A 24,970-nucleotide genomic window follows, 5' to 3' on the forward strand; every position below is an offset into this window, starting at 1 on the left:
TTCAAGTCTTCAGGTTAAGGCAGTCTCAGAGATGAGCTGCCATTGAGCCCTTATTGGTAAGAGCAAGTTCTCCCCATCAGAGGAGGTCAGCTGGAAAGCCCCACTCAGAGTTCTTGCTGTAAATCCTGAGCTGGGGCTGTCCCAGCAGGCTGTTCTGGGAAGGTCCTGCTTCAAGAAAGAGGTGTGAAGGGAACAGGCTCTTCTAGACAGACCATCTTTAAGACAAAGGAAGGGTAATGGATCCTCTCTATCAATGGAAAAAGTAGAGTGAATTCCCAGGCTAAGGACCCTCCACTGGGAAGCTATCCCCTCCTATCCATCTTCTGAGCCAGCAGACAGGGCTCTCACAAACATGCACACAGCAGGTGACATGGCAAGGGACAGTGGGTGACATGGGCAAAGGATATTGGATCCTGCAGCACCTACTGCTCAGACTGTGTTGTTTGCAGGACCACAGCAGCCATGTGTGCTCCTTGGCTTCCTGACAGCACCAGACCTCCCAGCAACATTTGGGCACGTCCTTCTGGAGCAGCAGAGGGCCAGGGCAGTGCACATCTGCATCTCAACTACACCACAACAGGGGTGTGAGAGACAGAAACCAAATGAGCTCATTTCATCCTGGATACATGAGACTTGACAAGCCTATTAAAGGGCTGTAGCCTGCTGTGTCTCATTATGAAAAATTAGTGCTGTCCTATAAAAATACTGGAGACAGTGTGTCACTTATGGGAAGAATGTCTTGAGGATATGGTCTTTTCTTAATAGGCCCTACATCATCAGGGACATACATACATCAGGAGTGAGCCAAGGGGATTTGGGCCTGGGAGCTAGTATCCTTCTTGTCTGACACCTTTGGGATACTCTGGTTTGCACACCTCTTCCTGCTTGAATGAGGAGCAGCTGCAGTAGCCACGGGTTAAATGGACCAAAGAAGAATTTTGCTTGCTTTTTGCAGTGTCTCAATGAAAACTGCAGTAAGAAAAAAGAATAGGTTGGATTCAAACAGAAAGAAAACTGTGTAAAGGGTTTCAGCAAAATAAAAGTAACCACAACCATTTCATCTTGGTGAAACCCAAATTGGCTCCATTCAAACACAATGGTTTTTTCTTCTCTGGATTATTCAAACTGCTGCCTAATCTTTTATTTTCAGTGTAGATCAGTGTTAATGCCATTTCAAAAAACAAAGGTATTTCTGTGAAAAAAAATGTTAAAATTAAATATTTGTGTGTTTCAAAAATTAAATACTTCAATCAAATCTAAGATGTTTTGACATTTACAATAATTCTTAGCTCTTTTCCCTCTGGTTTTTTGGGGGGTTTAGTGGTTTGGATTTTTTGCTCTAACTCTTCACCAGACTTGGACTAAGCATATCCACAATTTTGGCTTTTTCATTTTCTCCCCACCTCAGACCCTGCCACACCTCTTTTAGTGTTTGTCAAGGGGTTAGCTCCACTTGTCAGGTTAAACCTTCTCATGGCTCTGGGGACTGACCCAGTGTAAAATTAAGAATAAAAGTGTTTTTCACTCTGTCTCTTCCCCAGTATTTGGGAAAGATCCAAGGAACTCAAACATCTCTGTGTCATCTAGCACCTTGCCACCTTTGCTGTGACCATGGGCAAACAAACACAGCTCCATGTAAGAGAATGATCAATGGAAAGGCAAAGGTGAGTCCAGCTAAGCTGTGCATCTTTACTGGAGGAATGCATAAGCCACATGGGCAAAATGAAACTGGCAGTCCCTGCTGAAGCTCAGTAAAGCCCTACCAAGAAAGCCATGGCTGTAATGAGGAGAGGAGCAGCAGCATCTTGTGCAGTGAGAGACATTGGTCAGCACCCTCAGACATCAGAGCTTCACATCTCAGGTATGTTCAAACAAGGGTTAACTCAGTGCCTTTTTCTGACCTCTATTCTTATAATTAAAGTGAAAAGATTTCTGCTGCCAGTTACTTAGGAATGTTGCCTTCCAGACAGGCAGAGGAAAGAACACACATATGACAGGTGAAAGAGAAACCAAAGTGCTTTGCCTCACAAAAGAAAATACAAATGAGCAATCTAAGTGCCATCAAACCTGCTGTGAGAGAGAAAGAGAGAGAGAGAGGTAGGATCAAATCCCTTGTTAGACCTTAAGCTCTCTGGAATTAGGCCACTTTAAGAAGTAAAAGGACTAGAGTTTAAAGGATTCTGAGAATTTCCCATTTCTTGAGATAACTATGACCTTTACAAAGAAAACTACAAAGAACCCAGAGCATAAAGGAATGAGACTTCTGTGTCTTTCCCTTTCTTTTTCTTTCTTTTCTTTACTTTTTTTCCCCTCTCTCAGCTTTCTTTGTAGAAACAGGTAATTGTGCTGCCCTTTCTTGGAAGATGCAGTCCTCCCTCAGATGGAGCTTTATAATAAAAGTGCCAGTACTGCTGCCCTTGGCCTGATGGAAAATTTGCATGGAGAGAATACAGCTGTGTGAGACTCATCATTAAAAAAACCTGCCTTTACAGCATGCTCTGGAGCACAGGTAGAAAAGACACAACTACCAGGGTCAGCTCTAGCCTAAGTCTGTTGAAGTCTTAGCCTAAATCCACTGATGTCTAAGTCAAGTGCCCTGATGAAAATGGACAATTGCTAGCACAGGTTACTACCTCTATTCTTATGCCTCACAGCTACACAGGCATGAAGTGGTATACAGTGCCCATTTCAGTTCCTCTGAGAGCTGGTGCCTTGTGTCCACTGATGCTCCACTCAGAGATGAACCAAATCCACCTGCTGACATGAACACTGTGCTCTTCTGTCAATCTACCACAAAGGTTTCCATGCTTCAAAGAAAATGCTTGGAAGAAATGCCCTATAGCTGCAACTAGCTACAGAGATGTAACTACAAGCTACTGGTATGTGCACCACAGAAAGCAGGAGGATGAGAACAGAAAAGGAATTTATAGAGTTTGCTTGCTGTGGAGAGAAAGGGTATCTCTTCCACAGATCCAAACACAGAGCACACTGTGTGGTCACAGGAGTACAGAGTACAACACACCCATCACATGTGTACACCAAAGGCACTCCCTGTGGTACCCCTGCACACAAGGCTTTCACAGGCACACAAGGGACTGGAAACACTCAGAGGGACACCCTAAATGGAGGCAGTCAAAGCTCAAACTTGCACAGACAGCTGTTACCAGAAACTCAAGTGTGAATAAAAACTCCCGTGAGCATGCAGTCATTTGCACAGGCCCAGACAATTCCAGGCATGCATGTCTGCAGCCAGACACAATACAGGGTACCCACACTCTGAGTGACAGACTTTATGCAGCATCTCATGCTCTCAGGAGCATGCACATGTTCCAAATCCCAACAAACTTATGTATAGTGACTGATTCATACAGCAGCACAAATGTAAACCTCTTCCAAATAGGTTTCCACACAGACTCAGTAATAAACATCCACATATGCCATTGAACAATTTATCTACACCCACAGGTATTCCTGGCCACAACCCTGGCCAAAATGCAGGCAACAGAGAAATGGGACAGTTGCCCAGCCAGATGCAAATCAGTCATAGGCATAGGAATACTTGCTCACCAGACTGCTACCAGGAGTCACAAACCTCACTGGGCAAGGTCTGCCTAGCTCTTAGGAACTCACCCCTCCTCTTTGAGGTTCAGCTTCTTCATCCACTTGGTGTTCTTTGTCTTCAAAAGCTCTTTCCATTCCTCCATCCCTCTTTCCCTCTGAAGCTCTGTTCAAAGAAGAATAACGTAGCTGAGCTAATAGCCTAACACAGAGCTGTCTGATGGCCTCTCTTTCATGCTTGCCACTTGGCCACGTGGACAAATGAATATTTAGCTGCCAGTTGCAGCACAATCAAAAAAAAAAAAAAAACATTAGAAGGTAAATGAAAGGGAGAAAAACTTCAGGGCTAAATCTCTCATTGGGTGCCAGACAGCTAAAATCAACAGTATAACACCGGGTCTGAACTTGGCCCAGCATGGTGTTTTGATGAACTAAACAATTAATTAAGAAATATCTCCCCAGCAGATCTATTTTTGTGGCAGAGTATGCGAGGAACACACAGATCCATGTAAGAGTTCTACTGCCACCATTACATGCTGGAGAATAGCATATAATTAATTATAATGATGGCAAAGATTAGATTCAAATTCCTTTACACAGTGTGTACACAGCCCAAACAGACAAAATAAATCAGAGCGCCCGTACCCTAATCCAGCAGCTTCAGAGGATTAAATAGGTGCATTCTAATCACAGGCTCAGAGCAGCCCCACTCAGTATGCACAGAGCTGCCCCGTGTGCAACCGGGTCTAAGGGATCCCAGGAAAAGTGTCTTCCTTCAGATGAAAAACCTAATTTGGGTTTTGATCATCTGCTGCCATTTATGATGTCCTGGCTTGCTTTCCCTCCCTGGATTTTGGCCTACACATCCCAGGCGAATTCATCTCCCGTGAAGCTTTTTCCTGCAATGTTACCTGGGGAAGACACAAGTTTTCATTGCTCTACCAGCATTCTGTGTGCTGTGCTTTGCTACCTAACAGTTGATGAACCAATCTTGAGGTGGCAGCACTGAAGACATAAGGCGGGGAAGAGTGGGGTTTCTCTTCCTAAGACATTTTATTCAAAGTAAAATGCTTTTTTTTTGCTTTTTTTTTTTTTAATATGGGCTATACAAGAAGGCTGAGGTTACACTGTTTTTAAAGCAAGTAGGTCTTTTCTCCATCCATCACAAAGAGTTCTCAAATTCCGATGAAAAAATTATTTACCGGAATGAAAGAAAGCCTAATACAAATAAAATTACAAAGAAACACATCTTTTCATGCAACAAGGGTAAAATTCATTATTTGTGTCACTAATCATTGGGTTAACTCCGCTCCTGGAGTGGCTGAGACTGAATCAATCCCATTATACCTGCTGCAAAACTGAACCCTTATGATAGGTAAGAACAGAATTGGGTGATCCAGCCCAAGAAAAAATCATAATTTTTCAGAACTAAAAGATTATTAACAAATACTTTCCTAAAGGAATAAATTTTTAAAAAGCAAACAAACAAACAAACAAAAATCAAACCTACAACAGGAATTACAGTCATTTTTCCACTTTTCTAATCCAAAAAATGTCTTTTGGCATTCCTTGAAATCAAACATTTCATCTGGGGATGTTATACTGAATGTTTCACAGGCATGTTTCTGACTGTGCTGGAACTGATCTGTCACAATACCTGGCTGCTCTCTGGCTTTCACCCTGCACTATTCAGCCCAGCCAGTGCAGCTCTGCAGTGTATTATTGGAAATAATACACTGTCTCAGACAAGCCAATAAATCTGTTGGAGCCACAGGTACCACACATCCAAACTACAACTCCCATGAGGCACTGCAGCCCCGTGGGCAGGCACCACCTGGTTTCAAATAAATGTGCAGCAAAATGCTTTGATTCATTTCAGCAAGTGCAAATGTTTGAATCCAAGTCAAAACATTCTGTTCAGAGTCTAACATTTTTAAGCTCTCAGAAGTTGCTCTATTTTATTTACAGTAGTAAAGAAAATTGTCTTTTCCCTCAGAGAATCATTTCCATGGGAAAACTCATGTCCAAGGAAGATCTGGAAGATAAAAGCCTTAGTAAAGTCTCCTCTGGTCTTTCACATAGGTAACATCTCCACTGCAATTATACTGCAGGGTAACTTGCAGGAAGCGTGGACATACATGGGGTAGCTTGACCTCACATGCTGCTGCTATGGGTAGCAATAAAGTTAAAACAAGCCTGTATAAGTTCATCTGAGAAGCTGTGTAAATAAAGTCTTGGCCCACTTTAGTATTCATGAAGTTCACCACAACTTCAGTTCAAGAGAGGATGCTTATTTCTATTCATCCTGAAATCACTCCCCTGGCTCCAATAGGGACATGTCATCCAGGGGCTGGCTCTGTATCTAGCAAAAACCAAGGCACAGTACCTAGGAATATCCCAAACAGGTAAAATGAGATCTTCCAGAGCACTTTTCCTGAGAAGGGTTACCTCACACGTGGCTTTAAGGAAAGGTAGCAGGATACCAACACAGGGTAAAAAGAGTGTATGTATTCTTAGGGCTTCCTAACACACCTAAAGAACTCCATCCACTCTGAATTAAAAAAAAAAAAAACAAAAAAACAAAAAAACAAAAAAAAAACCTAAATACACGTCCTTGCCTATCTCCCCCTCTCTTTTGTCTTTCTAAGATAAAAGGTAAAATATAACCTTCCATCATTTCATCACAGCCTCATGCTGTGAACCAGTCAATACTTTTTATTATCACTTATTATCACAAAAGCTGCATTACTCTCTGATCCATCGAGTACGGATCAAGGTCTCGTTCCACTTGGTGCTGAACAAGCAGAGAACAGAAACACAGTCTTTGTCTAAAGAAAAATCTAAATATAAGGCAAGAGAGTGGCTGGCTAGAGACAGATGGGGAAGGAGTTGATGAGATCATTCATAGAGGCACAGAGTCACAGAATGGTTTGGGTTAGAAGGGACCTTAGAGATAATTTCATTCCAAACCTTGCTGCCATGGGCAGGATTTGAGGGCAGAACACAGAGGTGTTTTGCAGATACTAGCAGGGAAGAAAGCAGGAAGATGCTCTTCTGCAAACCTGACAAGTGTGTGACAGGCACCAGAGAGAGGAACTGGCCAGGATGCAGAGCTGACCCACCACGGCTGAGCAGGGCGGCCGTCATGGGCCCTGAATCAAAGCCAGCTCCTTGTGTTAGAGAGGGGATAAGGAAAGCTGCACAGAGTATTGTCCAAGAAGAGCAGCAGAGGGTTTATTTTGCCACAGTGTCCTGCAAAGCCTTTGTAGAGGTCCAAAGAAAATGTGCTGTAACACCCAGTGCAGTAGAGGGCTTAGCTCTGAGCTAAGGCCCTGGCTTGGAAATGCTGTTCTTGAGAAACAACCTGCTGCTGTAAAGTTTGGGGAGGATGCTGGGGGGTTGTTAAATTTTGCCCTTCAAATATTATGCTGGGCTTGACTACTCGCAGTTGCCAGCTGGAAGCAAGGAGAGAAAGGCTGAAAATTCAGAGGAACCCTGATCCCAGCCCAGCCCTGGGTTTTAATGATGTTGTGTGAATCAAGCAAAAACTTGTGGCATAGGTTTTTATTCTGAAATCTGAAATGCATTTTTAACAGCAACTTTCTTAGAACTTCCTCCTAAAGTGAGCAGAGAAGCATTTGGTCTTGCCTCCTTTTCCGTTCATTCCCTTTTCCTCTCTAATTTTTCCTTTGTAAAGAAACACTGAAACCAGAAGGATCTCTGAGACACCAGACCTGATCAAGCGTGGGGCAGAATCTGCTCGTTCCAATTATCTGCCAGCCTAATCATAAAAATATCACGGTGCACACTCCATATGTCATTTTTATTGAATTCATTCAGGAGTTTCTCGATTAATCTTTTATTATTCCTTTCCAAATCCCAGGGTTCCCATAACAGGGGCTGATCAGCTAAAGCAATTCTCACTCAGAGAGGAAACAGTAAGAATTATTTTGGCTCTTGCATCCTTCATTCACGTCACCAGAATTCCCTATGGCCTTTTCTTTGAGTGCCTCCTGCCTGAAGAAGACCCTGTGCCTTCAGTGCCTCAGCCCCTTGGCCCTCATTGCTCCAGACAGGAGAGCTAACCCTGCTAAAGACAGCACTCAGCAAAATCCCATCTGAAGGAGGAGAAATGAACATTCGGTGAATAATCCTAGGCATAAGAGGTTCACTCCCAACACTTCTAGGGAGACACCTGGCCCAGACCAGCAGCATTTTGGTGTTTGTACTAAACATAGCATCAGTGGTATCAAGGAGATCCAATGCAAGGGAAAAACAGGATCCTTTTCAACCTGAAACCCTTGCCTTTCCTTGTCTGAGAAATGTGACCTTTCATGGCTCTAGCAATGGCATGCCTTCCTACATGATTTTTCACTCCACCTCTGTTTATCTCTATGTTAGCAATTCCTATGCTGCCACGTGCAGCAGAGAGGCTGTAGCACTCCTGTTCTTTCCAGCCAAAGCTTCTATACAAGCTCAATAAAAGAGGCAATAAAGGAGCTTTCCATCCCACACCTGGGATGCATCCCACCTGCACAAGTCCCTTCACCTAGGCAGAATGAGACCTAAAGGTACTGAGGGTTTCCCCAGGCAGTTATGTTGCCAATGAAAAAAATACTTCTGGGAGAACAGTAGCTAACTTTTTGTTATCTCCAGGGTAGGATATTCCTGTCCCAGTATCTTGTTTGGCATCTTCATCACCACCTCATTAAAGCTTCAGTTCATTAATTAAATATTTAATACATTAAATGAGGTTCCTTTTGTACGGAGGAGCTGAGATCTTGTTGCTGGTGAGCGTGATGCTGTGTATCCTCCTGGGAGGCTCCAATTTGCCATACTAATTGCACGGAGACTCTTCAAAAGGCCCTGTGCTGAGTCTTCGGCTGCTGAGCAAATTGCGCTCTCCATCTCAGCAGGAGAGAAGCCTGAGCTGGGAAGACACAGAGCAGCAAGGCACTCTTCTCCACAGTCCCTGGCAGTCTGCAGAGATCACCCGTGTGACGGGGCACAGTGCAAGGCAGCAATCCCAAGACTGAAAATAACTTCCAGTCCTCATCTACATGGGTGTGCAGGGTGAGATGCCGCAGATCCCAGCTTTGCTAAATCGAGGAGGAGCCTTGCTAATTAGGGCTCTTAGATGGATACCAGTTAAAACCTTTCCATTTGCATTTTAAAAGGCCCCACTACTGCATCAGAGATTTCTACTCTCTTGGTTATATATATACTGGAGCTGTACTACCAGTTGACTCAGTACAGCAAAGATAGATCCTGGTAAAAGCAGAGGTGCAGAAAGGGGAAGCTGGAAGAAAGGAAAGGGGGCAAGAATCTCCCAAAGCAGATGGGCTTCTGGTGGAATAGAACCTTGGGCCAGCTGTAAAACCATACTGCTGCCTTACTCTGCCCTCATCTACACTTTTTTGTCCCTAGCCTGCTTTTTGCTTCCACCTCTGTCATTGTGGTGAGAAACGAACTATTCATGTGGCTGAGCTGTGATAGAGAGGGTTGACACCTCCAGCAAGAGAGGGCGTAAAAGCTAGTTATTTTTTTAAACCTTTGTTCAGCCCCTTCCCCTGCTTTTCTCACACACACCCATCCCTGATACCCATATAGAAAAATTATTAGCCTTACTTCTATTGATATATACATAAAGCTAATGATCCAAATTCCCAGTGGAAACTGAAACGGACTAAACATGTGGTTTAAATCTGAGGCCAATTTCCTAGGCCAAAGGAGGGACACACCATTAGTGTATCAGTGAGAAAAACATTATGTTGTAGTAGTGTTCAAAATCCAGTAACTAAACTGCAAAGTCTGTAGACAGTAGGGATTAGAACCCCAGGCTTCCAACATCAGCAATCTGGCCTTTGTAAGATATATAAATCCTCCAGGGACAGGTAGCAGAAGGAATTGGAAGGGGCTTTGCCTCCCCATGTTAAAAGATGGCATCTACATGCATGAACCTTTTAAGAGGAGCATCTGACTTGGAGGATTAGGTTAGGAAGCTTTAAAAAGAGCTTAAGGAGGTTATTGGGGATGAGTTTTGAGGTGGAAGGGCTTTCCAGGAAGGTGAAAATGTAGATGGATTAAGGCTTTACTCTGGGAAGGTGAGAGGAGGAGGGATGGCAGAGAGAACACAAATTACAGTAACAGGCTGAAGTAGAGAACACTGATTAAGAAACAAGCAGGAGGCTTTAGGTTGTCTGTGTGTGGTTAGGAGGTTCTTTATAAAATGAAATCAGGCTGCTAAACAGGGCCAACAAAGCCCTGTCTTACACTGTGATAGGAAGGGTCTTCCTGTGACAACCTGCAACCTCAAAATAGGTTTGTCAGAGTAGGTTTGTCTGGGCTACAGGGCACTTGACCCAGACTGCTTTACCTGCCCTGCTCTTTTGTTGCTTTTCCAGGCTGGTTCCCCACAGCTTGAGTGTGAGAGGTCCTCATATGCCTGGATCTTGAATAGATCCAGCAACATCAATCCCCTCTTTCCTGTTCCATTGACCAGGGAGTCAAGCTAATGGAGAAGAGATACAAATCAGAGGGCACAGGTCTCTGGCACAGCTCCATCGGTCACCCAAAGGGACTGGATGTCAAGAAGTCAGCTTCTCAGAGCACAGGAAAGAGAGAGGACACATGTGTTTCTGCTCTGACACATTTTTTGTTTCTTTTTTTATCTTTCCTTTTAATGCTCTGTTAAGAAAAGGAAGCTCTACAAAAATGGCGGGGAAAAGCTGAGAGAAGGAGGGAATATTACAAACTGATGAAAGATTTGGGGGAAGACAGACATTTGGGGAAATGACCGGGTGGAACAGCAGTCTGCGGCAGCAGTGGGTTGCTGTGCTCAGGGGTGAGACAGAAGGGGTTGTGGCCTTCTTCTTTCTGGACACCAGAGTGGAAGCGGATTGCTCGGACACTGAGCCGCACACAGGAACCACCGAGATGAACACAACGGGTGAACAAATTCATCCACAGCCAATAAAACACCTCCATGGGGTTAGGCACCACTTGGTGGTCAATAAACAAGATTTAGTACACTGGTGGTGGACAACTCTTCAAGGGCTATTGGGCCATGGCTAAGGGCCATTAAATGCAGATGCAGGAATGAAATAATGGAGACAACACAGTCTTCATCCAAGATCGTGTTGCAGTTCAGTGATGAAATCAGGGATCCAGCCCAAGTGTGTTGACCTTTGATCTCCTGCTCTGCTCAGGAGATCTACATCATCTCTCACCAAAGTCAAAGTGCCAGACATGAGCAACCCTACTGAAGTCAGTGCTGTTACACTGTCATACATTTGCAGGACTGAGAAGGAGTTGGAAGGACAGGAGGTCTTCCTGAGCACAAAAACCAAGATAGGGAGGAGAAAGTCTCTTGGTAGGGCTAGGTCTGGATAAAAGAAATTTTGCTGATATGAAATTTAGAAGGAGGTAGTATCAGGCCATAGGTCTTCACAGTTCTCCATTTGGCCCTTTTCACAACACTAAATTCACCTGAAACCATGCACGCCTGAAAAATCTCAGTGATGTCCAGCCAAGCATCTATCTTCCTCCAGCTGTCTTCAGAGAGCATCTCCCATCCTAGTCAGAGATAAATTTTCTTCATGGAGAACATTTTCCTCCTAATTATTCTAGAGGGAACAGCTCTGATGGTGCAGATCTTTCTCAAGTACAGTCTCTGGCATAGTAGTGTATAAAAACCTGATCACATTCCCTGGCCCTATCCATCTCTCATGGATATTATTAAATTACAAGGCCCTCTGTAGTGGGCTTACGAACAAGGCATGACTGCCCAGGATCACAGAATGAGAGGAGTTTGAAAGCAGTGTCAAAACACTCCCATTACATGGAAATGAGCTTGTACCCAGACTTCTGTTTGTCAAAGTTTCTGTGACATGTACTGTCCAAAGCCATGGTTTACTGGGGAAGGGGGCAAGGGTTTACCAAAAATATGTATTTTTTTCCCACTAGTTCTTAATTTTTTTTTTTTAAATAGATAAGTTTGATGGTTCTTACCACTCTGGATTGACACATTCTATTTGCCTGGATCTAATGTTTTTCATGCCCTTGCTGCTAAAACTACTGCTGTGCACTAAAGCTGTAATAAGTTAGGTAAATCCCAGATTACTCTAAAACAAGCACAAGCTCTAAGTTATGAATGCTTTACTTCTCAGACTTTTTGGGGGTGGGGAGCAGGATGGTAGTCTCCTTTGTTCCAGCTCTTCTTTTCTGTAACACTGATTTGTTTTGGATGACACCTGTCTGTTTTTTATAATTCAAATCACAATTCCACCTTTTGGCTCCCACAAGACTTTTTTTTTAATCCTATTTCCTTATTAAGAACAGGAGGCAAAATTTTCCATTGTGCAACCCAATGAAAGGATATCAGTGGAGAGTTTGGTTGTACAGGATTTGAAGCCCATTAGATCCCCAGCATAAAATCTTGGCTGGGGTGAAAAGCTGTGCGGGTGCTAAGATGACAGCCATGATACTTTCCCATCACCAGTCCATGCTAGCAATTTATGGAGTTTGGATGCAGTTGCTGGCAATGACTTAACTGCCAGCATGGCCACAACAAATCACTTTCAGCATTGTGTCAGCTTTCTGTGATTAAATTGTGGATCTGAGAAGGCCCAGCCTCATGGGATCTGTATATAAGGGCAGACAAAGGCAGACATGAGTGTTGCCAGAGCCACATCCAGGAGAGAAATGGATAGGGGCACGGTTCTGCACAGCCACACAACCATTCCTGGGCCCCATGACTTGGAGCATGATGTCAGACAAAGCTAATGAGGGGGAACAGACCTGTCTGAGCCCTCTCCTTCAGCCTGTGCGAGAAATTCGTGCCTGAATGCTACATAGGGAGATGCCATCTGTTTTGTCTGGGTCAAGGATATGCTGCCCTTCAACTGGGGCAAATCTAAGTAAGGAAACCAAGGCTGGTGGAGGCTAAACCCAGAAGCAGGGAGCTAGAAGAGAATGATGTTTTATGCCTGTGGGTCTAGTCCAGTTGGGATCAGGCGGGAGGGGTGAGGAGGACCTGCCAGCTGAAGTAAGCATGGAGATGGAGGCTCACAGATCTTGCCCAGATGACAGGAGTGAGGAGGAGTAGGAAGCTCCTGCCAAGTAGGGCTATGCCACAAGAAGGAAGATTAACTAACAGCTGAGGAGCTGATGGCAACGGCAACAGCCAGTTCAATCAAATAACTTCCAGCATATAGCAACAGCATTTATCAGGTCCTTTCAGGCTACCCAAAACCATAATACCTAAATGGTTTCTACAGATGGTAGCATATCATTAACATTAGCCCTGTGCTTGCTTGCCCAGTGCACTATCTGCAGCACATTACTTACCCCACTATATTAGTTACATAAAGAAAAGGCTGAGCTGTACAAAACAGCTAAAAAAACACTCCAAAACATAAGACTGTTTTAAATAAGCCTGGTGTTCCCTTTTGTGTCCATAAACACCTGCTGTGACTCTTTTGCATGTGTCCATGAAACCTCTTGCAAATCCAGAGTGGGATATGTTTTGCAGATGAACAGAAGATGTAAATTTAAGAATAAGAAAAGGTAGTGGAAGCAGTCAAGAGTGATCTGTCCCTCTCCCTTCCACAGGTAAGATGCAGCAGGCAGAAAGGAGGTAATTCTCATCTCGATTATACAGGCATGGCTCTGAAGACAGTCCACAATCCTTCAGAGGGCAGTGGTATGATTGGGACCAAAACCTGCCCAAAGGGTGCTAAAGGTGAAATTAACTTCTATTCCTTAAATTTCCCAAACCTCAAATAACATTTGCAGTAACAGCAGGACCATGGTCTCAGCTAGAGGGTCCAGGAATATCGAGATTCTTGTATCAAATCTACACTTATCAGTAGCTCTAACACTGGGTATTAAGCTAATGAGATATGTTGCCTGAATAATATGCCCAAGGCCTTTTTTACCCATTGAACTAAAATTGACAAATCCCACACACTCCTCTTGATTTTGTTTTCATTGCATATAGCATGAGCATTTCTCCCAAGGTCTACAAAAGACAGAGGCTGCATTCTTTGTGACTCACTGAGCTATCATCTGGTGACTGAAGGTGTAAGACAGACCAGATGTCTGCTGGGGCTACTGTCTGCAGGGCCTGCAGAGCTGCCTGGTACCAAATCACAGGGGAAGGTGTCACCCTCTCAGACTTGCCAGGGAAATTGCTTATGTGATCATTCCCTAACCCACAGCAGTTAAAATAAAGCAAATTAGAGCTGAGTGGGGTTATTTTGGTGGGGACTGCATTGGCAAACTGCTCACACTAACATCTGTGTGGCATAGCTGGTTGTAAAAGGGTAGGCAACCTCTTCCATTGCTCCAACTGGATCCAGAAAGGGATATGCACTCTGAATCAGACTAGGGCTAATCATCTTATTTCTAAAAAGAATCAGAAGCTTTCTTTTGGCATAATCCCTTAAATCTTTCTAGCTACTTTTCTGTCTCCCAGGGCACACTGCTGCCAGTTTTCAGTAGAATGCTGATGCACTCTTGCAGTGAAGGGGGAGACTTGCAAGAGAAGCCACCAGATTGTCTGTCACAGTGCTGATGGCACAGAAGTCTTTCACTCTTTCTTTCCCTAGAGTTTAGGAGGCTCAATTCAGTTGCTTAAACACAGTCATCTAGAGCCATGGAACATTCCCACATGACCTAAAGCTACCACTCTGGAAGGGCACAGGTGTCCTGCTGGTCTTTGGTAATCTGCAGCAGTTTCAGATACCCATGTGCATCTTTAGCAGCTAAATTTACACAACTGAACTGAGCTATTAGACCAGCAATTCAGAGGTTTTTTTCTGACAACTACTATGGCAAGGATCAGCCAGTGGCAAAAGTTTGCAGACCATATTCAATAAACAGATTTGTTACGTGAAACAATGTAGGCTTGCATCTGAAAATGTAAAAGATGCAGCTAGACACATTTGGGTATTTTCTAAAGTACTTAGGGAGCCAGCATGCAGGATTCCAACTTCTACTCAAAACTGCACCAGGGAAAATTAAAGTCACCTCTGGTGACTTTCAAAATTCCAGGTGCTTGCACCATATAGCAACACAGAGCTCCAAGCAGGAGCAGAGTTTACCAGCCCCAGACAGAGGCGTGGCACAAATGCAGTCAAGCATTAGGCTAAGGAGCATGCAACTACATCCCCTGCCTCTGGTGCTGCTCTACACTGTGCTAAAGGTGCTGAAATACAGGTGGCTACACAAGGGCAAGGATGGAGCCACAGTTTTCGGTACTCTGCTCTGTCATAAATTCATAGAACAGTTTGTGTCAGAAGGGACCTTAAAGATTTATTTCCAATGCCCCCTGCCACCTTCCACTAGACAAGGTTGCTCAGGCCCTCACCCAATTTGCCCTTGAACACTTCCAGGGATGGGACGTGGAACCTTCTATAAGCACGATGGGAAGAAGTAATTTCAGCTCTTACCCCACCACATAAAATATTTTTTTTTGTAATAGTGGGGCCTCAAATTTAACTCAAAAAACTAACCCTAATTCCACTCTTCCTCCTTCCTCAAATTATTGATTCCCTCTTCCAAAGCACAATGGCTTCTGCGTGCCTTCTTCATTTTGTTAATTACTCTTACCCAGCCAGACGTAGGGAAGGAGGAGACCAATGCTATGTGAATGGATCTGACCCATCACCTTTTACCACAGCAATTCCAAGTGACAAACACACTTAGGAAATCCAATTAGTGGGGAATCCACAGGATGCAACTGTTCATAAGCAGCACTCATTGAATACATTGGCAAATACACATGCAAAACGAAGGTTTGTTCAAGAGTGGATAAACATGCTGCATTGATTAGACAGGCAGCTGTTAAAAGTTTGTTTGTCTCTCTCAGATTAGTCAAACAAGAGGATAGATAGACAAGTAGATAGGCTGACAGACAAACATATAGATAGAATTGTTCCTGCTAAAGTGCAGGTCGCATTTTCAGGGAGGTGGTTTGGGTAAAAATCGATAAACCAATTTCTGGAAGCCGGAGTGCCGCCCGTCATTAGAAAAAGGCCTCTGAAACCACCCCATGCTCGGCTGTGAGATCTCTCTTCATGGGTTTCAATGAGAGTGAAATTGAGTGACTTCAATAATTTCATGCCGGGTTATGGGAGGAAGGTGAGGAAGGGTGAGTTCCCAACCATCTAATAGGTCTCTAACAGCTCGATAATTGGCCCATCCTGTGGGTGATTAAGGATGAAAATAACTAATTTCCGCTCATCTTACAGACTAATCAGATCACCTCACCCCTATCATTTTCTCCTCTATTTAAAGATGCAGTCTCCTTCTTTCTGGCATCAAAGGCTAGCAGGATGCAATTATTTAAGTTAGTAAAGAAGGAGTTCAGGCCAGACTGGTGTTAGTGAGTTTAAGATACCGATTGGTTGCTCTGTAATAAACCTTTTACTTCTGGTTTCTGCTACAGTGCTCCAGCCTCGTGTGCAGCATAGGAATCCTGCTACCCAGAACCCAGTGCTCTGCACTGGAAATAGAGAGGGTTGGGCTCAGACATTGGACCCAAATCTGAATATTACAACACTTGGGCATCATCCCCAGCTTTGTCTTCCTAGCCATGCTTTCAAGAGTTTGTCTGGCTGGTGATTTCTCGTTAGAAAGGCCAACACAGGGAAATTCCTCAAGCTCATGTCTCTCTCCCCATATGAGAAGCTTGCAGTACACTGCTTTAAATCATAAGTTTCATTCTCCAGATTCCTCTGCAGTATGCCCTGTATTCTCAAAAGATTATGGTACAGCATAACCCATGAAACTGTGGAATAAAAAAGCAAGATTTTTCCTGAGAGAGAAGAATAGAGAAAAAATAAAATCTGTTTTGCAGAGATTTCTTCATCATGCCTGCCATTCTGGGTACCAAACACACTCTTCTACAAGTCTGCAATGGGCAGACTGTGGTTCAAACAGGAAACTCAAGCACAGCTCTTTCAATACCATGAGTCTCTGACAGGAGACCAGAGATCAAGATGATGGAACTGAGACTGAGACGTTAGTGGTGGCCTTGGCACTGCTGTTCCTTTGCACTGAGCAATTAAGCAGTATTCACAGAGGGAGAACTCCAGTCCTGGAATTGAATTAGGTCAGTTCACTGGCATAGTCCTGATTATTTCCAAAAAGTCCAGTGTCAAGCCCTATTTCTCTGAATGTAGCAGAAACCATAATGAATGCAGTTTTCTCCCTCATTATTTTCATGTCTACTTCTCCAGTTAGTCCTGTGTCCCACACATCTTGTCTACCTGCTTGCTTTCAGTGACACATTCCCAACTTCCCTCACTTCATTTCATCCACGCTTTTGCTGCTATTATCCTGGAAACCTCTTGGCCCTCATCATTTTTGCCTCATGCCTTAAGCAGTAGCCTTTCCTTCATCTCCAAGAAAGGACAGCTTCATTTTGCCTGGAAGGAAAGATCCAAATCTCAGTTACTGGCTTTCATCATATCTCTACCAAGAAGGATGTCACTGCTGTGGCTTCTTGATAGGACTTCTTTTTCAGGCACATCCTTCATTGTGTCTGCTATGGAACTAAAGTCATCCTTTCCCCAGAAGAAAGCCATTTATGCACTCTTAGCTCTACGCACACTCATTCAAAAAAGATGAACAAAGCTGTAGGTATGACAAGCCAAAACATCCTACAACTCATCCCACTCTCATCAAAAGCACATCTTTGCTCAGGACATAATGATCCCAAAGCAGAAATAGCTGCTATTATTCCCTATCATCACAGCTTCCCTATTTCTCACCAAATGTACCCCATCTCCAGCCACCATATGCAGCCTGGGCAGGTTGCCAGCTCATTTTGCGTGTGCTGCTCTGCAATGCTGGGATCTGCAATCAGGAGCAGGCCTGGTAGCTAATGGCAAGCAGGCCTGTGCAAGGACATCTCCCAGTGTCTTGAATTTCAGTCTGGGCTCCTGTGTGTTTGCTAACACCCTCCGACAGCCCATCAGCAAAGATGATGGAACACCAGTCATTTGCAAGGCAGGGGTTGAAGGCCGGATTCAGCTTTACCAAGGCTTCAGTGCCCATTACAGTGTGTAAGAACATTCCTGGGTGCTCTCTGGGCAATTGTTTCAGAGGTTCAGGGAAGCATAGCTACAGGGCTGTGGGGCTGTCACAATGTGAATGAGTGAGATTTTAAACTTCTCGGCCGAAACGTGTGTCAAAAGCAAACCTCAAAACTACAGCTCAGAGAAGTGAACCCTCCCACACCTCTCAAGGGCTCCCATGTCTCTCTGGCAGTGGAAAGGCCACTGCCATTAACTGCTTCACTGCTGGCTCATAGAAGGAGAAAGCAAAACACCTTATTGAGAACTACAGTAAGGATCTCATCCCGGCACCTCAGCGTGGTGTTTGCAGCTTGTTGGTGAGGCTTGGTAAAACATTCCCATTTTCATTCCTTTTGGTTCTATCCTGCCTGCAACATTCACATGAGGTTGAAAGGAGACCATAAGCAAGATGAGAACCCATGAAACAATAAAAGGGGGTCCCTTTGACAAACTAAGGTAAACAGAGTAAATTGTAATAGCAAATATTTTGCTCTATGAAATGTGAGTCTTTTTCTCCCCTTTTTCCAGCTTGTGGAAGATCCCTGTGCAAATGGCAATTTCCTTACGTCCATAAGCTATTAGAATTTATATACCATTATATGAGAAATATACTGTTTTGTCACATATTTTGGTGGTAGAGTGACTCCAAATATCCAGTTTGTGAGCTGCAGTGCTTAGTCCCTGTTGGCCTCACTTGGTAACTTCCTGCTTATCCATTATCCTGCTGATAAGCATTTCCAGTGTGAAAATCTACTTGTGGGGTTTTCAACTAAATTTTCTTGATTTCAAACTCCTTCTCAAAGTCCTCAAGTTAAGTGAGTTAGCAATTCAGTTCTATATATCAATAATACCTAACAGCCCTCGTGTTCCCAGACAGCACACTGGGAAGAAGAGGGTTGGAGGAAGGGAAGGCAGCCACACACTCAATAAAGGCATTATGAGAAATTTACACAGTTGTGAAATTACTTTTTTTTTCCTTAATGGTTTGCCAAGCTCCAGGATGGAGGCAGAAGCAAGATAAGAAGTGCAGAGTCTTACATACTTTCAGGTTTCCTTGCAAGTATCTCATATGGCTCTGGTCACCCGTTCAGTATGCATTCGAGTATGTGCTTAGAATTAATTATTCCCTATGCCCAGAAGACTATTCCAGCTTTTCCAGAGAGACCCATTCTAACAGTTTCCAGCATATATGTAAAGAAACCAGGCTTACACACATGACTGAATAAAGGCAGGCTGGTGATTGAAGTCTTCACTACTAATTATGTAATTATGTGTGTGTAGGCACAGACACATAAGCAGGATGCATGGCTCAGCTTACCTGCTCCACTGCACGTTCCCCCACCAGTTTTCACTGCAGCTGGGCTTCTGTCCCTTCTCCAGCACAACATGCCACATTCACTCACAGAACTGATCTGCCCTCAAAACCACTTCTTTCACATTTCTAAATCTCTTGGCATAAAACCTGTTATTCTCTTGACATTAGGCTATTCAATACCTGTCACTTCCCCCCTTCAAAAAAAAAAATTTACTTCCAAGTGACATTATATGATAAGCAGTTATATACTGAGACTTCTAACCAGATGAAGCCCTTCCATCACTAGAGGCAACACAGAGCTCATGGGATAAATGCTCGCCATCACAGAGTCCTTCTGCTTACTGCCTCAAGTAAAGAGCTGCTCCTCGCTCGCAAAGCCCTGCTGTTTGAACCTGCTCTGCAGCTCTCTGAGGAACAGACTCTCTAATGGATATCTGCAGTAGTCCCAGTGCCAGAAAGGCTGGTGTTCTCTAGGTTACATTTACAAACAGATTCAAACCCTCTTTTTTTATCTGCTACCCCATTTTACCAGTTCATTGATAAAATTTCTATCTCAGCATTAACGCTTGACATTAATCTGGTCCAGCAACTTTTGGGTCTGGAGCAGCACTTCACAGACTGTTGCAAACCTGGAAATATATCCATGGTGTATCTTACCCTGAGGAAACCCTAATGTCTTTCCAAACAATGGCGATGTAGGTCACTCAACACTACTGAAAAATGCCTCCAGAATGCAGAGCAATACAGAACTATGGTACACAGGAGTTTGGACTGAAAGCAAAGCTGAGTTAATACTTTACTGGAAGCAAAGAGCAAACTGCAGAGGGAGACTGGGTGTGGCCAAGACACCAGTACTCATTACCTATTTTTCTGGTTAGTAGGTCCAAGAGGGCCCAGGATCTCAGTCATGTTTTGCAGCTGATGGCAGGCATTTCTGTGAGCCTCGTGCCCTGTCCTGTTGTGCCAGTACAGAAAACTTCTGGTTAGGACTCACCTGAGTCACCCAAACTCCCTCAGCATCTTATGTTTTCATGGGAGTTGCAGGACCCCTCAAAGGTCAATAGTAATGAATATTATTATTAATATAATAGCACTCAAGATAAAGAAAAGGAACTCATACTTTCAGCATCTTAGAGTTTTCTGGGTTGTAAAAAAAGCCCACCCAGCCAGCAGTTTGTCATGGAGCTTAGTTCTGCCATAAAATGCTAATCAGCCTGAACAGTCACGTCCCCCCTGCACCATATCTTTTTATGAGCACATTAACATGGTCGTTAGGAAGAGGGGACTCATATGGACACAAACACGCACCACACTCATTTATTTCCCCCTCAGACTCCATCCTGAGTGACTCTTATTCATTAGCAGGAAGCAGTTTTCCCTCTCCTCCTTCGAGGTGGTTTCTGGTTTCCGGAAACCCATACATACCCAGACTACCAAACCGTCGTGTCCCCATAGAGCATCATTTACTCCCTATGACAGATGTCACAGGAGCAGGAAGCAGGAACATCTCCTCTGCAAGGAAGAACACTCATGCTCTCTGGAATCTTCATGAGGAGTCATGTTGTTGAAATAAAATACAAATGAGAAGGTTAAAAGTTATAAATTCGCTGAGTCACTGGAATGTAGTACAGGACAAACAAAAGATTTTGTGAAGAATGAGAGAGTAACAAAACCTGTAGGAACCAACAACCATGACCCGAGAAGTAAGAATGGGAGGATACTATGAATCAAACTACAAAGCCAAAGAACAATTTAGCTTGAACTTTGTGATCATTAATGTAGTAAAATACCCATCCATAACCTATGATGAGCCCTTATTCATATAAGCCCCTTCCTCTTTGAGCATGCATGGTAAAATAAATGTGCACTGTATCTTTAAACCAAGAGGAGAGAAGGAAAAGCCAATTACTGTATTTTTAGGTTGTTAGGCATACAGGAAATGGCAGGTTTTTATTGTTCAAAGAGTATAAAATTGAGCACCTGGCATACTGAAGGTGTGCTAACTTTGTGGATTTAACACCTATCACCCATTTCTGCATAGACATGAAATAAAATCAAATATCTCTCCTCTGTGTGTGGACTGGCTTCTTGAACACAGGGTTAAAGAACCCTGTGCTAGGGATAACAGTGTCATGTGGATCACTAGATGCAGTTACTTTTTGTTTGGTGTAAGGGCCTGTCAAAGATTTGATAAAAGTCACCTTTTTCCTTCAGATACCAAGAACGATCCCTCTGTATGTGATATAAAGATAGAGCTGGGAATAAAGTTTGGTGATTCAGATAGAGAGATACAGGTCACTGCCACTCAAGCTAAGAGAGCGCTAAAGCCAATTTTAGGAGTAGATAGCCAATCTCTAGAGGGCACCTTCAAACACACAGGCAGTGTGAGATGCAGAGTAAAGGAAAGCAAAGAACACAAGGACATCAGTCTTGTGGGTGTAACCCCCTGACTGGCAAGGAAAAGGAAAAGGATGACCCCCATCTCTGCATTTATGGCACCCAGTCCCAGAGCATCGCTGACAGGCCCAGGGTGTGACTGCATCCTGCCTTAGTCCCCTTCTTGACAGATCCCATCCACTTGGGCTAAACAAGAATAAGGCAGTAGGAGCTTCAGTGCAAATGATTTCTTTTTTCCCAAATTCTTTCTTTTCCCCCTATCAGTGAATTGTCCCCTCTTTCCATCTCCTATTCATTCCCTATCTCACTGTATGCAAACCACAATCCTCCTTTTCTTCTTTCTGCTTTATTTTCCTGAACACTCATTAACTACTCACAAAGGACCGTGCCTGGCAGATCGGTGCTGCAATTATCTCCTGGTTCTGACCCGTGTTCAGCGGTCAGAGATTAGCATCAGCAATAATAATGGAGTGCGAGATGCAGGCAGCTGCATGCTGGGGATTTGACAAGTGTCCAGACTGCTGGAGCCAACGTGAGGGGAAGGCAATCCACACAGGGGACTGTGTCCTCGGGAAGGTGGATGTGGACATTTCGGTTTTTCCAACACATCCTTCATGCCTATTCAGGGATGATCAACTTGCCCTCCGGTATTCCAATTGTAAATCCTATCCAACTCCCACTCATTCTGTTGCACCCATGAACCTAAGGGAGGCGGGGGCATTTCTGGTACAGTTACCCTCCTGACTTCAGCTTCACTTCTTCTTTTTTCATTTTCAAAGTGTAAAACCCACCAGGAAAATAGAACTCCAAATCACATACATCAGCAAGGAAGTACCTCCCGGACTGCTAAAATAAAGAGTCCTGCCTTTTCCTACCCCCAATAAAGGATAGAAAAAAATATTTGACTTTCCTGACTTTCTTAATGCCTTCCCAGTGAGGGCCACCATGCAACTTTCATGCTTTCTGTCCACACACTCGTCCGTTTAAGGCATCCATCCATCTCAGTCCACCAAACTGTAATTAAGATTCCTCAACAGGCTTCTGTTGGGTCTTCTTCTCATTTCTCTCAGCTTTTCAACAGCTTTGTTTTCTAAAAACTGTGGCTTTGTTTGTATATGGGTTTATTATTTCTTGTTTTCAGTTACTGCAAACAGGCTCTGACAAACAGGTAAGCTTGGGAAAATAGTTGATCTTTGGCTCAGTCTTATCTCCCCTATCCATCAATACTATTAGGGCTGTCTCTATGTCACATCCTTGGCTGAACCTTCAACACAGCAAGTCCAGGCTGTCAAAACTTTCCAGGCAATGTTGGAATTTCCAAAAGATGTCACTTAACATCTTTTGGATACCACCTTTGTTTTTACCTCCCTCAAAGGGGAAAAATTGTAGACAAGATTCCTAAGTTTGGGGATGTATGAGTTCAGTGTAAAACTCAGTCTGTTTATCTATTTGGCAATAATATTATAAGCTTAGCTGATAGACAGCAAAAAAACCCCAACCAAACAAATAAAAAAGCCTCACAAACGCAACATGAAATGATAGATACAAGTACATCTATTAAAAGAATGGCTGTGAACTCTGCTCATACTTGTTTCCAGTTAAGGTGCTTAAATCACTCCTGGCCTTATTTGAAATATCCAGACCTTTAGAGAACAGGAAGAGAATTCTTACCAGTACAAACTATTTTCAAAAGATGACTTCAAATTCATCCTGCTTCTGGTTATCTTAGAAATAACATGAGAACAGACCCTATCAGGGCATATCACTGCTCCCTGAATCTGGTATCTGCAGACACCTGGACATTTGGAAGTGCAGTGATAATGAAAAAAAAAAAAATTAATTGAAAGTTTCAGAGCCTCAAAAACTGATCAGCTTGAGATTTGGAGAAAGTTCAAATTTGATTTGCATTGTAGCTGATTAACCTTGTTCATCCTAAAAATATCCCTTAGTATACTTTCACAGTTATAAGATGTGTGAAAAAATGGCAGAAAGAAAATGCTAGGAAACAATTGCTTGAGTTGATAAAATGTTTGCAGTTCAAGTGGCCTCACACCCACTATTGTGGTTTCATTATAAATTTTAATTTTTTTTATTATTATTCTTTACTGGCACAAAAACTTTCAGCAAGTAACTTCAGATTTCTATAGGCAAGTATTTACACCAGGAGCTGCTACCTGCTAGTTTCCCTTAAATAGGAAACAACATTATGTGTGAGATGACCAATCACAGTGACAAACTGAGTGAAGACAGATAGAGCTATGTGGGGGAAAAAAAAAAAATCAAGGGAGGAGGAGAATGGTAAAGGAGCAGCATTCCACTTTTCTAAACACAAAACATGAGTTGAACAAGGTTGCCTTAAATTCCAGTCTGCCCATTTCAAAGGCAGAACAGGTTCAAGAATGAGAGGAATAGCAGATTTGTCTTTACAAACTAGCTGTTGGTTTGCTGGTAGATAAAACTAGATCTGGGAGATAAAAGAAACAATGGGAAAGATTCCACTGATTGATGAATGCGAAAAGATATTTGCTTTTACAAATAAAGTTTAGGTTGGCTGATAAATTAAATTAGACATTGAAAGATTAAAGAAACCATGGGGAAGAAAAACCCCTAAAATTCCATAAGCATTAAAAATTAAAAGAGAGGGTTATACATTAGAGGGCAAACTCTGGTATCAGGCGTATTGAGAAGCCTGTACCTCTCAAGTACCTCAGCCAATGGGGAAAGAGAGTAGGGAAATGTGGCCGGGAAATTTGGATAAAAAGGGAGGCTGCATCCTCCAAAAGTTTGAGAGATCCCAGAGAAATGCCCCATGGCCTCTCCCTTTATTCAAAGTAAAAGGACTCCTCTGTCTCTTTTTTGGACATAAACCTCTGATGTTTAAGGATTAATTTTCCTAACAAAGAAGATTTGTAGCAACATCCACAGTTTTCACCTGGAGGACACCTGGTTCCAGCCAGCCATGGATAGAGTTTATCACATGAACCCTTTTTAGTAGCTGTAGTGAAAACATTAATTGATCATTTATCACCTCCCTGGAAATGAATAAATTCCCGCGTCTGCTCTCACCCTTGCTGTTCAGAAGAGCACAGGATTTTGTCACGGAATGGACTAGGCAGATAACCCCACACTTATGTGCAACCTTCTAGTTATATTAAGTTCAAGCCATGCTGCTTCTGCTGAGTGAAAGTCTGAACTCCCACGAATTACTTATTCCCATTTAGTACATGAACAGAAGATGCTGCTTTGCAGGGCTGTCGATCCAGCGTGAAATTCACTTTGGAAAACTGTTTTTAAGGAGAATATCTGCATGACAGGGGGGAGAAGGTGGAGGAATAAATCTCCTGGTACTTTTGTTCATTATTTAAAGCAACTGTTATTTTCGCTCTCATTTTTGCTTTCAAATTTGATATCTAAGAGACAAGATTTCTTCTACTAGGCATCACTGGGGGAAACAGAGCGTGCAATCCGTTTCAGAGAATGCTTTATTCCAGCATTTCAGGCAGGAGAAAGGTCCAGAGGAGATGAAAGAAGCAGCAACCAAGAACCTGAAGAGACTTTGAAATGCAGCTCTGATCTTTGCTTGTTCAAAACTCACCCGAGACACTTCTTTGGGTGC

Source organism: Haemorhous mexicanus, chromosome 2, assembly GCF_027477595.1.
Source record: "Haemorhous mexicanus isolate bHaeMex1 chromosome 2, bHaeMex1.pri, whole genome shotgun sequence".
NCBI lineage: Eukaryota > Metazoa > Chordata > Aves > Passeriformes > Fringillidae > Haemorhous > Haemorhous mexicanus.